Genomic DNA, 10,301 nt, shown 5'->3' with positions numbered 1-10,301 from the left:
TTAAGGTAAATCAAGGAGAGTTTTAGCCTGTGAACTCTGGCAATTAAGCAGCTGGGGCAGCCTATTTAGCTGTATTCCAAGGAGGCAACTACCTCAGGAAGACATGTAAGTGTGGAAGGTGGTGTGAGGCTGAGCAGAGCCACCCTCAGCTAGTACAACCCCTGTCTGACTCCTTACTGTATAGTTTTCCTGGGCTCTATCTTGAATCAGAACTGTGAATTTTACACTTTTGCATCTAATAAGCCTGAATATTAAATCAAAATGCACAGTCACTTGTAAAAGAAAACTCTGGTCCTGTTAGCTCTCATCAGTCTTTTCAAACTGTCCTTCTATTGAGATCTCTCTGCTCTGATGTGCAAAAGTCAGACGTAGAAAAAGGTGGATGAAAAACTGCCTCCCAAGTGCTTTCATGACTTTGAAATTATAGTTTATTTTTCCACCTCATTCTTCCACTTTGTGATAATCATTATTATCTCTTTTTCCTACATCTTTCTAACAGAATGACACCATTAATAGCCAAGCAAGTTTTCTGCTACCTATTATTCCTCTGTGCTTTTTAAGGAACAACGTTCATTTAAAAATTCAAAGTGGCAACCTCCATCTGTGGCTCTGTGGGGCTTAGGGCTATAAACATGGAGGCTCTACTTTGCTTTTCATTTTTAAGCATGATAAAATACAGCTTATTTAGGTCATTGCACACTCTTTTATTTTTAGTTTTTCTTTCTTGTGAGGGATACAGATTCAAAACAAAACTGTTTGCCACTGACTTCAATCTTTCATGCTGTATTGCACATGAATTACAAGTTACGTATCAAGGTTTTTCTAAGGTTAGCTATCACCCTGGTATTTGAACATTTTCTGTGTGATCCCAAAACCTGGTAAGGGTTAATCTAGGTCAATCCACCCAGCATGAGAAAAGCTGTGGTCTTATCGCAGGTTAAAATAGCAGTGAAAAACCAAAAAGAAACAAACGGCAATACAGGCTTTTGTTTGGTTTGGCAGGATACTCCGTAAGGGTTTTGTCATGACCTGTGACTGCTAGTTAAAAAAGCAAGTGTCCTTGTCCTTTTAACTGGACTAAATAAACTGTAATGAGAAGCCCATCTTTATTTATTAATTTATCTAGTATAACAACGTAGATGCACCTCACCTATGCCAGCTTTGTCATCAGGAACAAAGATGAAGGTTATTGAGGAGAATTTCTTTGTTTACATTGCTTCACAAGCAACTAATAAGCACAACTCAGCTTGTGCATTTGGGGGAGTTGCCATGAGAGCAAAGTCAAACACATAGGTTTGCATTTTGCTTGGAAAGACACTCAGATGATATTGGCCCTCCGCATAGCATCCCGCAGCCTCAGTGCAACTCTCGGAACCTACAAACCTCCCTCCTGCTCAGTCAATAGACCATCCTGCCCAGGCTGCATTACAAAACCCCCACATGTACACAGTGAAAGCAGGAACATTCAGTAGAGGAGAAATCCCAGCCCGTGGAGTGTCACATCAAATGAAGAAGACACAGGAAGAAGCAACTCTCCAAGTCAGGTAAGTATGGCCGTTAGGAGGCAAGGTCCTGAAGACCTGTGCAATGATATATTTAAAGAAGCGGGAATGATGTGATCACCCTGAACTGTTCAGCTGGCAACCCAGGTGCACTGCCCCCCAGCCTTTGAGCCTGCGGGGCACAGAGCTTTATTCCAAGGCATTCAAGCTGGAAGGCTTCATAGCAAAACCTGTTTTCCTGTGATCCTTCCCCTTCCTGTCTTCATCGAGATAATATTTTTCAGAAAAATACTGCTGTATGTTATCTTTATACTGACAGTGAGTTTTGCACCAATGTATGTTGGAGCTGGTCTTTAAAGTAATAATAGCAAGACTTGGCAACAGTATTTCAAAAGCAACTGGATCTGCCTTGGCACACCTCGAGTTTAAAAGATACCTCACTGCAATTAATTAGCTGGAATCTGAGAGCTTCCAGAAGGAAAGTTTTATGAGTTACCTCTTTCCTCTGGGAAGGTATCATTCAAGCCAAATCACTGTTAACTGACATATTCACTCTTGAATTCTTTCAACTCAGCATCCACCCAGACTGTTTTCTCTCTTCAGAGGAGAAGTGCCTGTGGAAAGTTATGCACTTTTATCCATGTCTTTCTGATTCTTTTCATTTATTTATTTTTTTTCTGAAAAAGAGAGAAAAAAGTACATTTAATGTTGATGTCACTGCTCTTGACACCAAAGTTTTCACTCTGCCTGCAGAACAGATGGAGAGTTATAATGCCAGCAGGGCAAACTTCCCTCACCACACAGTGCATCTTCTTTTCTTCATTAAAGCCATCGAAAAGAGTTTCCTGAACACCAGATGCATAAATGGATGTGCTGGCATCAAAAGCATTTCTTCACTGCCCCTCCTCAGTGGGAAACAGTGCCCACTCTATTAACCACACACAAGAGTCCTCTTCTCAGTAATATCAGCAGTAGAGGAGTCTCCAGTCATCAGGACTGGTGCTGACTTCCACCTAGCACCTCTGTCAGGAAGGTTGTCTCAGCCAGCACCTCTTCTGTAGTCCTCCTCCTTTGATTCTTCTAATTTGTAGGAAACTAGGAGAGGTCCTGAGAGGATGGTTTAGGCTTCAAGCCCATTACTCCACCGCCTGCTCCTCTGGATGCTGATGTTTAGAGAGGTGGGGGGAAAGCTGGAAGAAACCTCTCTGATTTCTTCTCCTGTTGCTCCTCCCCTGATTTATTGCAACAGGCACAAGCCTAACCATTATGGCCTTAATGGTAGTTACATACTTTTCCTCATGACCCGGGAAAGGGAAGCCTCCTGTGTCTTTTGTGAAAATTTAACATTTCCTTTATCCTTCAAGGATCATTCAGGGGTCTTTAAGTTCAAGTCATGTAAGCCATAGTTGCTGGGAGATTCAGTGCTTGATAAATAGCCATTCTCAACAGCATGATTAATAATAGGATTGATATTGTCAGTGGTTCTGTTTCATGCTGTACACTTGCAATTGTGTTACTGTTTTGCTTTGGATATAGGATGCCTCTTTATCAAACCACGCTTTTTCCTCTAAACCTAGGGAATATAAGATATCGTTGCATCATAAATTTTTAAATATACCCTGTTTGAAAGCAGACTGATTTCCTGTCTGACTTGCTCATCTATTACCTAGAGAGGATGAAAGTGAAGTTCGTTCTTGTTATGTAACCTTACCCTGACCTGATTATCATGCATGGAGACACACTGCAAGCACTTCAGTGTGAAAAAAAACTTGGGAAACTGTTATGGTAAACAAGAACAAACTAAATGCATGGAATGGATTCCATTAGGAAATCTTAACTCTAAGATCCACAACACGTGGTCTGAAATGTCACACAATTAATTATTGTTTAATTTATGCAGGAACTCATTATGGATGTGAGTGGGGAATGAGCAAACTGAACAGAATTAAGCAATTCCCTTGGCCATAGAGTGTATTATCAAAGAACTTTGGACATGAACCACAGCCCCAGAATTAAGCTGAGGTTTAAATTTCCTGGTGCAGCAGAGAAATGACATTTTTTTATTTTTGTTTTTACTCTTTTGCCTTGAGTAACTGGAAAATTAGGAAGGGTCAGCAGGGAAAGAAAACATTTTCAAGCCAAAAGTAATGATTTAACATGCTAAACATCAAGAAAGACCTCGTTTTTCCATGCCCTAGTCAGCATGCAGCCATTTACTTAGTAAAATTACTAGTGCTCTATTTGCACCGTGTCAGAGAGGGACAGAGAAGAAAGGATAAGCATATCCCATGTTCTGCAAAAGCTGTTGTTTGAATCTTCTCAGGTTGGCTCTGCTTCCTCAAAACTAGTCCCTAACAACAAAAACAACAACCACAAAAAGGCAGGGACTAACTCACTTTTCTCAGGGCAGTGTATGTATGTCCTGGTCACCATTACTTTGCAGGAGTGATGACTCAAATTAGGACGCACTCCATATTTGATTTCAAAGTATATAAATGTAATCACCCCACTCTCTATGTTATAGGTCTGTAAATGCACTAGAAGACATGTTCAAAAAGAAGGGTCTGTGCATTGGTCTATAAACAGGGGACAATTCAGCTTCCTTTGAAGTCAAGAGGAAACATTTCACTCACTAAAATGAGGGCTGCCTTTGGAGTACACATTTTAACCAGGTTAAAATATCTTCCAGCTGATTTCATACTGAAGGTATCGATTACATTTTCATTTTCTTGATGCCTGCAGCTTAGTCACCCACCATATGCAGATGACTTAAATTTGAGTTAAGGCCTGCCCGTGTCTTGATAACAGTTGTTATCCATGCCTAATGGGATAAACGAAAACATTTTAGCCATAAGCCAACTACTAACTGATAACAGAAGCACCTGCACCTGTAAAGTATAAAAAAATAGTTAGGGCATGGAACAATTATCAAATGTCCAGAAAGATGCCCATTAATTTATCGTGATCTATGCGTTTGTTGTTTTTTTTTTTTTTGGGGGGGGGGGGTGTTTTACACTGTTTAAGTATATGGTACTGAAATTGCAGCATCAACTGTTTGACTGTAGATACTGTATTTTTATTATTTTTGAAATGGTATGGAAAGTATATTTCCAATTTGAATTATTTGATTGTGGATTTTGAGAGGGAAACTTCCCTCTCTCTGCACCTCTCTTTAAAGATATTTGTACCAGATTTAAAGATATTATTATGCGGATTTCACAAACATCACCGAAATTAGTGTACTGAATCTGGGCAATTTAAAAATAAGAGAAAATTGTAAAGAAAGTCAAGCTAGGCAAAAAGAGGCATGAAAATGGCAGCACAGTTATAATGAGAGCATAATAGTATCTCTCATTCTTGTTTGCATTAAATTGATTCCTGAAGACATATTCTGTAGTTTTCACTACTAGATAGACAGACTTAGTAAAATAAAATTGATAAGATACCTTAGTCATGGCTTTTAAAAATATATTAGCTTTTTAAAAATATATTAGCATTTTAATATATTTAAAAATATATTAGCATTTTAAAATATATTAGCTTATTTTTAAAGTTAAACAAAACTTAATTGTGAGCAGCAATGTGGTGGGTTGACCTTGGCTAGATGCCATGTCCCCACCAAGCTGCTCTATCACTTCCCTTCCTCAACTGGACAGGGGGAGAAAAATACAATAAAAAGCTTATGGGTCAAAACAAGGAGAGGGAGTTCACTCACCAATTGCCATCACAGGCAAACCAGACTCAACTTGGAGAAAAATTAATTTATTAACAATCAAATCAGAGTAGGGTAATGAAAAATAAAAATAAATTAAACCACTTTTCCCCCACCCTTCCCTTCTTCCTGGGCTCAGCTTTACTCATGATTTCTCTATGTCCTTACCCCAAGTGGTGCAGGGGGATGGGAGGTGTTGTCAATTCTTCTCGCATTATGTCTGCCACCCCCTCCTCACCCTTACCCTGCTCCAGGGTGGGGTTCCTCCCATGGGAGAGAGGCCTCCAACGTGAGTCCTTCCCACAGCTGCAGTTCTCCATGAACTGCTCCAGCATGGGACCCCACGGGGTCACAAGTCCTGCCAGCAAACCTGCTCCAGCGTGGGCTCCTCTCTCCACGGGGCCACAGGTTCTGCCAGGAGCCTGCTCCAGCGTGGGCTTCCCACGGGGTCACAGCCTCCTTCAGGCATCCCCCTGCTCCGGCATGGGGTCCCCCCCGGGCTGCAGGTGGGTCTCTGCTCCCCCATGGAGCTCCATGGGTGCAGGGCACAGCTGCCTCACCACGGGCTGCACCACGGGCTGCAGGGGAACCTCTGCTCTGTGCCTGGAGCACCTCCTGCCCCCCTTCCTCACTGACCTTGGGGTCTGCAGGGTTGTTGCTCTCACATATTCTCACTCCTGTCTCCCAGCTGCCATTGCACAGCACATTTTTTGCCTTCTTAAATACATTATCCCAGGGGTGCTACCTCTGTTGCTGATGGGCTTGGTCTTGGCCAGCAGCATGTCTATCTTGGAGCCGGCTGGCATTGGCTCTATCAGTCATGGGGGAAGCTTCTAGCAGCTGCTCACAGAAGCCACCCCTGAAGACTCCCCTGCTACCAAAACCTTGCCATGCAAACCCAACACAAACAATAAGCAAATTTTCAAATAAATCAATTTCAAATTTAGAAACATCTACAGTTCAGGGATCATTGAAATTAAAACTTTCTATTCTTTTTCCAATAGTTCTTCAACAAGAAAATTATTTTTTAATGAAGAAATAGGGATTTTGCAAACTCTAGCCAAATCAGTTTGCTCTGTTTGCATTGGCTTTGCCAACGTGTATTCAGGAATAATCACTTAGCAGCAAAGCAATATTGCTTCTTCACAGGCTTTTTTAATGTGCTAATATCAACAGAACAAAAATGCAGATTAATTTCACATGGAGTTCATATCAAATCACTAACAGGATAGAAATCTCTGAAAAGGATCATCTGGTAGACTGCGTAGATCGCATCACAATTATTAACGGTGACCTCTCAGGCAGTTGGGTTTACCACTGGAAGTTCACGTTCTTACCCCCACCTTTAGTATTGTGATGACCTGGGTGTAAGGACAAATTAATAGATCATTATGCTGTACAATTTACATTAAGATTTGCCAGTTGTGCTCTTTAGGGAGGAGAGAAGGTAAGAGACTGAGGAACATTCATTCTGCATTTTAGAAGAGGTTTGGAAGGGTTTAAGCCTGGATTTCTCTGTGGGCAGAGCATGGTGGCTGCTGCTAAGGATTTGGCCATGATCAAGGTCGAGTGAGTGCAGAAGAGATCACAGCCAGCAGATAAGGGCTAAGTAAGAGTCACTGACACCACAAAGCATAACTTAGCATTTATTTATTGGTTTATCTTCACTAGTCTTTGAAGCTGCCCTCTAGATTTTGTCTGCTGTCCCCTTTGACAGTAAGCCTGAAAGTTAGGACTGGAAGGTGCCTCTGGAAAGGATAAAACCCTATGCATGTGAGCAGGCTTTCAGACAGAAGCTTGCCCTCAGACAGACTGTTGACTTCACAGCCAGTGAAGTGAAGACGAGGAGATCATGTTATGCAGATGACAGCCAAATAGCTGTCCGTGGAGCAGTATGTAGACAGCGTTGCATAGAGCAGCATGGTCGCAGCAATACAACAAAGTCATCAGCGACTGAGGAATATGCCAACATGCCAGTACTAATTTAATTTAGACACATGTGGGTAAAACAGAATGAAAATGTGTCTTTCTTTCTTTTCTCTGACATGTTCTGCTCTGTATTCTTTCACTAGAGCTGTCTAGTGAGCATAAACTGGTACAAAAGTACCCTAAGTGAGCTCTGCACTGCTCTGGGAACAAGGTGAAGTGATTTGGATGTGAGTGGAAGCTTTGAAGACCCTTTTGGACTCTGAAAGAAAAAGAAAATCATGGTAATCCTTAAGGGAAGCTGAAGTGTGTTCTGGGAAGAGCACTGATTTAATCTTTTCACTTGGTACCCTTATATGTGGTGAAGGTTCTACATGTGAATTCTGGGATTTTTGGATGTGTCTGAATCATTAGGTTGAGACTTAAGGGAGAAAGATCCAATTCTCAGTCTATCATAAAATTCCTGCCCGATTTAGGATTAGCCATTCAGCCTCTGTCGCCCAGACCCTTAGCCGTAAACCAGAAATAATAGTAGTTTTTGTCATTGTGTAATTTCCTCGTCAGTGTCATGAGATTGGGACTAGCTCTTACTAACCTTTGTACAGATCACTGCAGACCGAATACACAGTACATTCATTTCCACATAACCTTGATCTTTCCTGTGATGTATATAAATATCTGATAAACATAGAGAGGAAGAAGGTTTGGCATCTCTTGTAAACTGAAATTCAAGATTCAGCTGTTGAGATGAGCCCCTGGAGCTGAAGCCTTAAGCATGCTTTCAGGTCTAATCTACACGCCCTTTTAATACAAAATCTTTAATCCAAGCACTGACTGATGCAAGGATATGTAGAATATAAGGACATCTGGTTAACAGCTATCAGCATAGAGACAAAGTTAACAGATAAAGATAAGAGGCAGGAAAAATAATAAATTAAACACCTAGATATACAAGCCCTAAGGAAAACAAGAGATAATAGACAACAGCCTTTGCTGTTCTGAGCTCTGGGGTCACTGGCTGAGGGACCACTGAACAAATGACTCAAGCCTTTACAGGGTTCAACCAGAATTTTGTAACTGATAAGAAAGGAGGAAACAAGGTTCTCATGTGTCGCAGAGGAAATCACAAACTGATTATGGGATATTTGAGGGGGCTTGTGGGGTTGCATAAATCTGCTCATGGGATGCTTTGAGGGAATTTGGGGAAAATCATTATGGAACATTTAGGGGAAGAGCCAAATGTGAGAAAGGGAAGGATCAAGATGGATTGGGGTTGAACAAGCATAGGAAAATGGAGAACTGCAGTCTGTGATGTCTTATTATTAAATCTTATTCCCATTTTCATAGAATCATAGAATGGTTTGGGTTTGAAAGCACCTTTAAAGGTCATCGAGTCCAAACACCCCCTGCAATGAGCAGGGGCATCTTCAACTAGACCAGACTTCTCAGAGCCCCATCCAGCCTGACCCTGAATGTCTCCAGGGATGGGGCATCTAACACTTCTCTGGGCAGCCTGTGCCAGTGTTTCACCACCCTTATCATAAAAAAATTCTTCCTTATATCTAGTCTAAATTTTTTAGTTTAAAATCATTACTCTTTGTCCTATTGCAACAGGTCCTACTAAAAAATCTATTTGCATCTTTCTTATAAGCCCCCTTTAAGTACGGAAAGGCCACAATAAGGTGACCCCAGAACCTTCTCTTCTCCAGGCTGAACAACACCAGCTCTCTCAAGATTTCTTTTTAGAAGAGGTGTTCCATCCTCTGATAATATTTATGGCCTCCTCTGGATGCACTCCAACAGGTCCATGTTTTTCCTGTGATGGGGACTCCAGAGCTGGACACAACACTGCAGGTGGGGTCTCACCAGAGTGGAGTAGAGAGGCAGAATCCCCTCCCTCGATCTGCTGGCCACACTGCTCTTGATGCAGCCCAGGATATGGTTGATCTTCTGGGCTGTGAGCACACATTGCCAGCTCATCCAGCTTTTCATCCACCAGTACCCCCAAGTCTTTCTCTGCAGAGCTGTTTTCAATCCTTTCATCCCCCAGCCTGTACTGGTACTGGGGGTTGCCCCAACCCATGTGCAGGACCTTGCACTTGGCCCTGTTGAACCTCATGAGGTTCACATGGACCCACTTCTCCAGCCTGTCCAGGTCCCTCTCAATGGCATCCTGTCCCTCAGGCATGTCAACCACACCACACACCTTGGTGTCACCTTCAAATTTGCTGAGGGTGCGATCTTGCTCTCTATGTGATTCATATATGAACTTCAAGCTGGATTAGCCAGACAGCACCTGGAAAGACCCAAGCTTACAGCTGATGGCTGAATAAAGACCCCAGGCTTTGAGCTTAGTTACTATAGAGTTAAAAGTGTGTATGTCGATTAGTGAAACAGGATTAAGGCATCAGTGTTTTTCATGCCTATGTCAGTGCTGTTGGTTCTTATGTGGGTACAGGTCATGTGTTCTGTGTTGATTGCCACATGGCCATGTATCTGCTCTGTGGGGGTTTTCACCTTTTATACCTGCTCATCCTTGCTAACTACTAGACCTACAGTGTTTGAAGTTCTGCTGCTGAAAATGGCTATATAAAATTAAGATACTAATAATATTATCATTTTAAGATCGTTGAGTTTGGTTCTAGCTCAGATCAGAATGATGCAGACACATAAATAAATGAAGAGGTGTTGTTTTGAACTTTCACATTTCTGAGTACCAAATTCAGGCCTTTGTTTAGATCAGGGCCTGTTTTATATGAGTGTCACATGCTCTTGTCCAATGAAATGAGTTAAACCCGACAGAACTAATTGTGCATGAGCAATTATGCCTCAGTAGGACTCAAGGTCATACATCCTGACATGAGTGACGCGTGAATAGCCAGTGAATTGGGAGTCACCTTGAGGTCATCCTCTCCCTAGTTTAGAGGGAGTGCATGATTAGTGACAGTATTTGAGTACATATACTGTATATTTCTTCATAAAGAGAGCTGAAAGGATGGCATTCCTTCAGGAGAAAGAGACCTCAAATGTCTTCTTTTAATAAAAGAGAAGAAAAGTAGAAAGCATATTTTCCTAACACCAGGTGTTATAGGAAGTTTGGCACAAAATCATCTTCCTTGGCACTGTTTAACTTCATAGAACTGGAATTACAAGTTTTGTTA

Source organism: Athene cunicularia, assembly GCF_003259725.1.
Source record: "Athene cunicularia isolate RWA chromosome 2 unlocalized genomic scaffold, athCun1 chr2_part1, whole genome shotgun sequence".
In the NCBI taxonomy this organism is placed as follows: Eukaryota; Metazoa; Chordata; class Aves; order Strigiformes; family Strigidae; genus Athene; species Athene cunicularia.
This window is presented reverse-complemented; position numbering follows the sequence as displayed.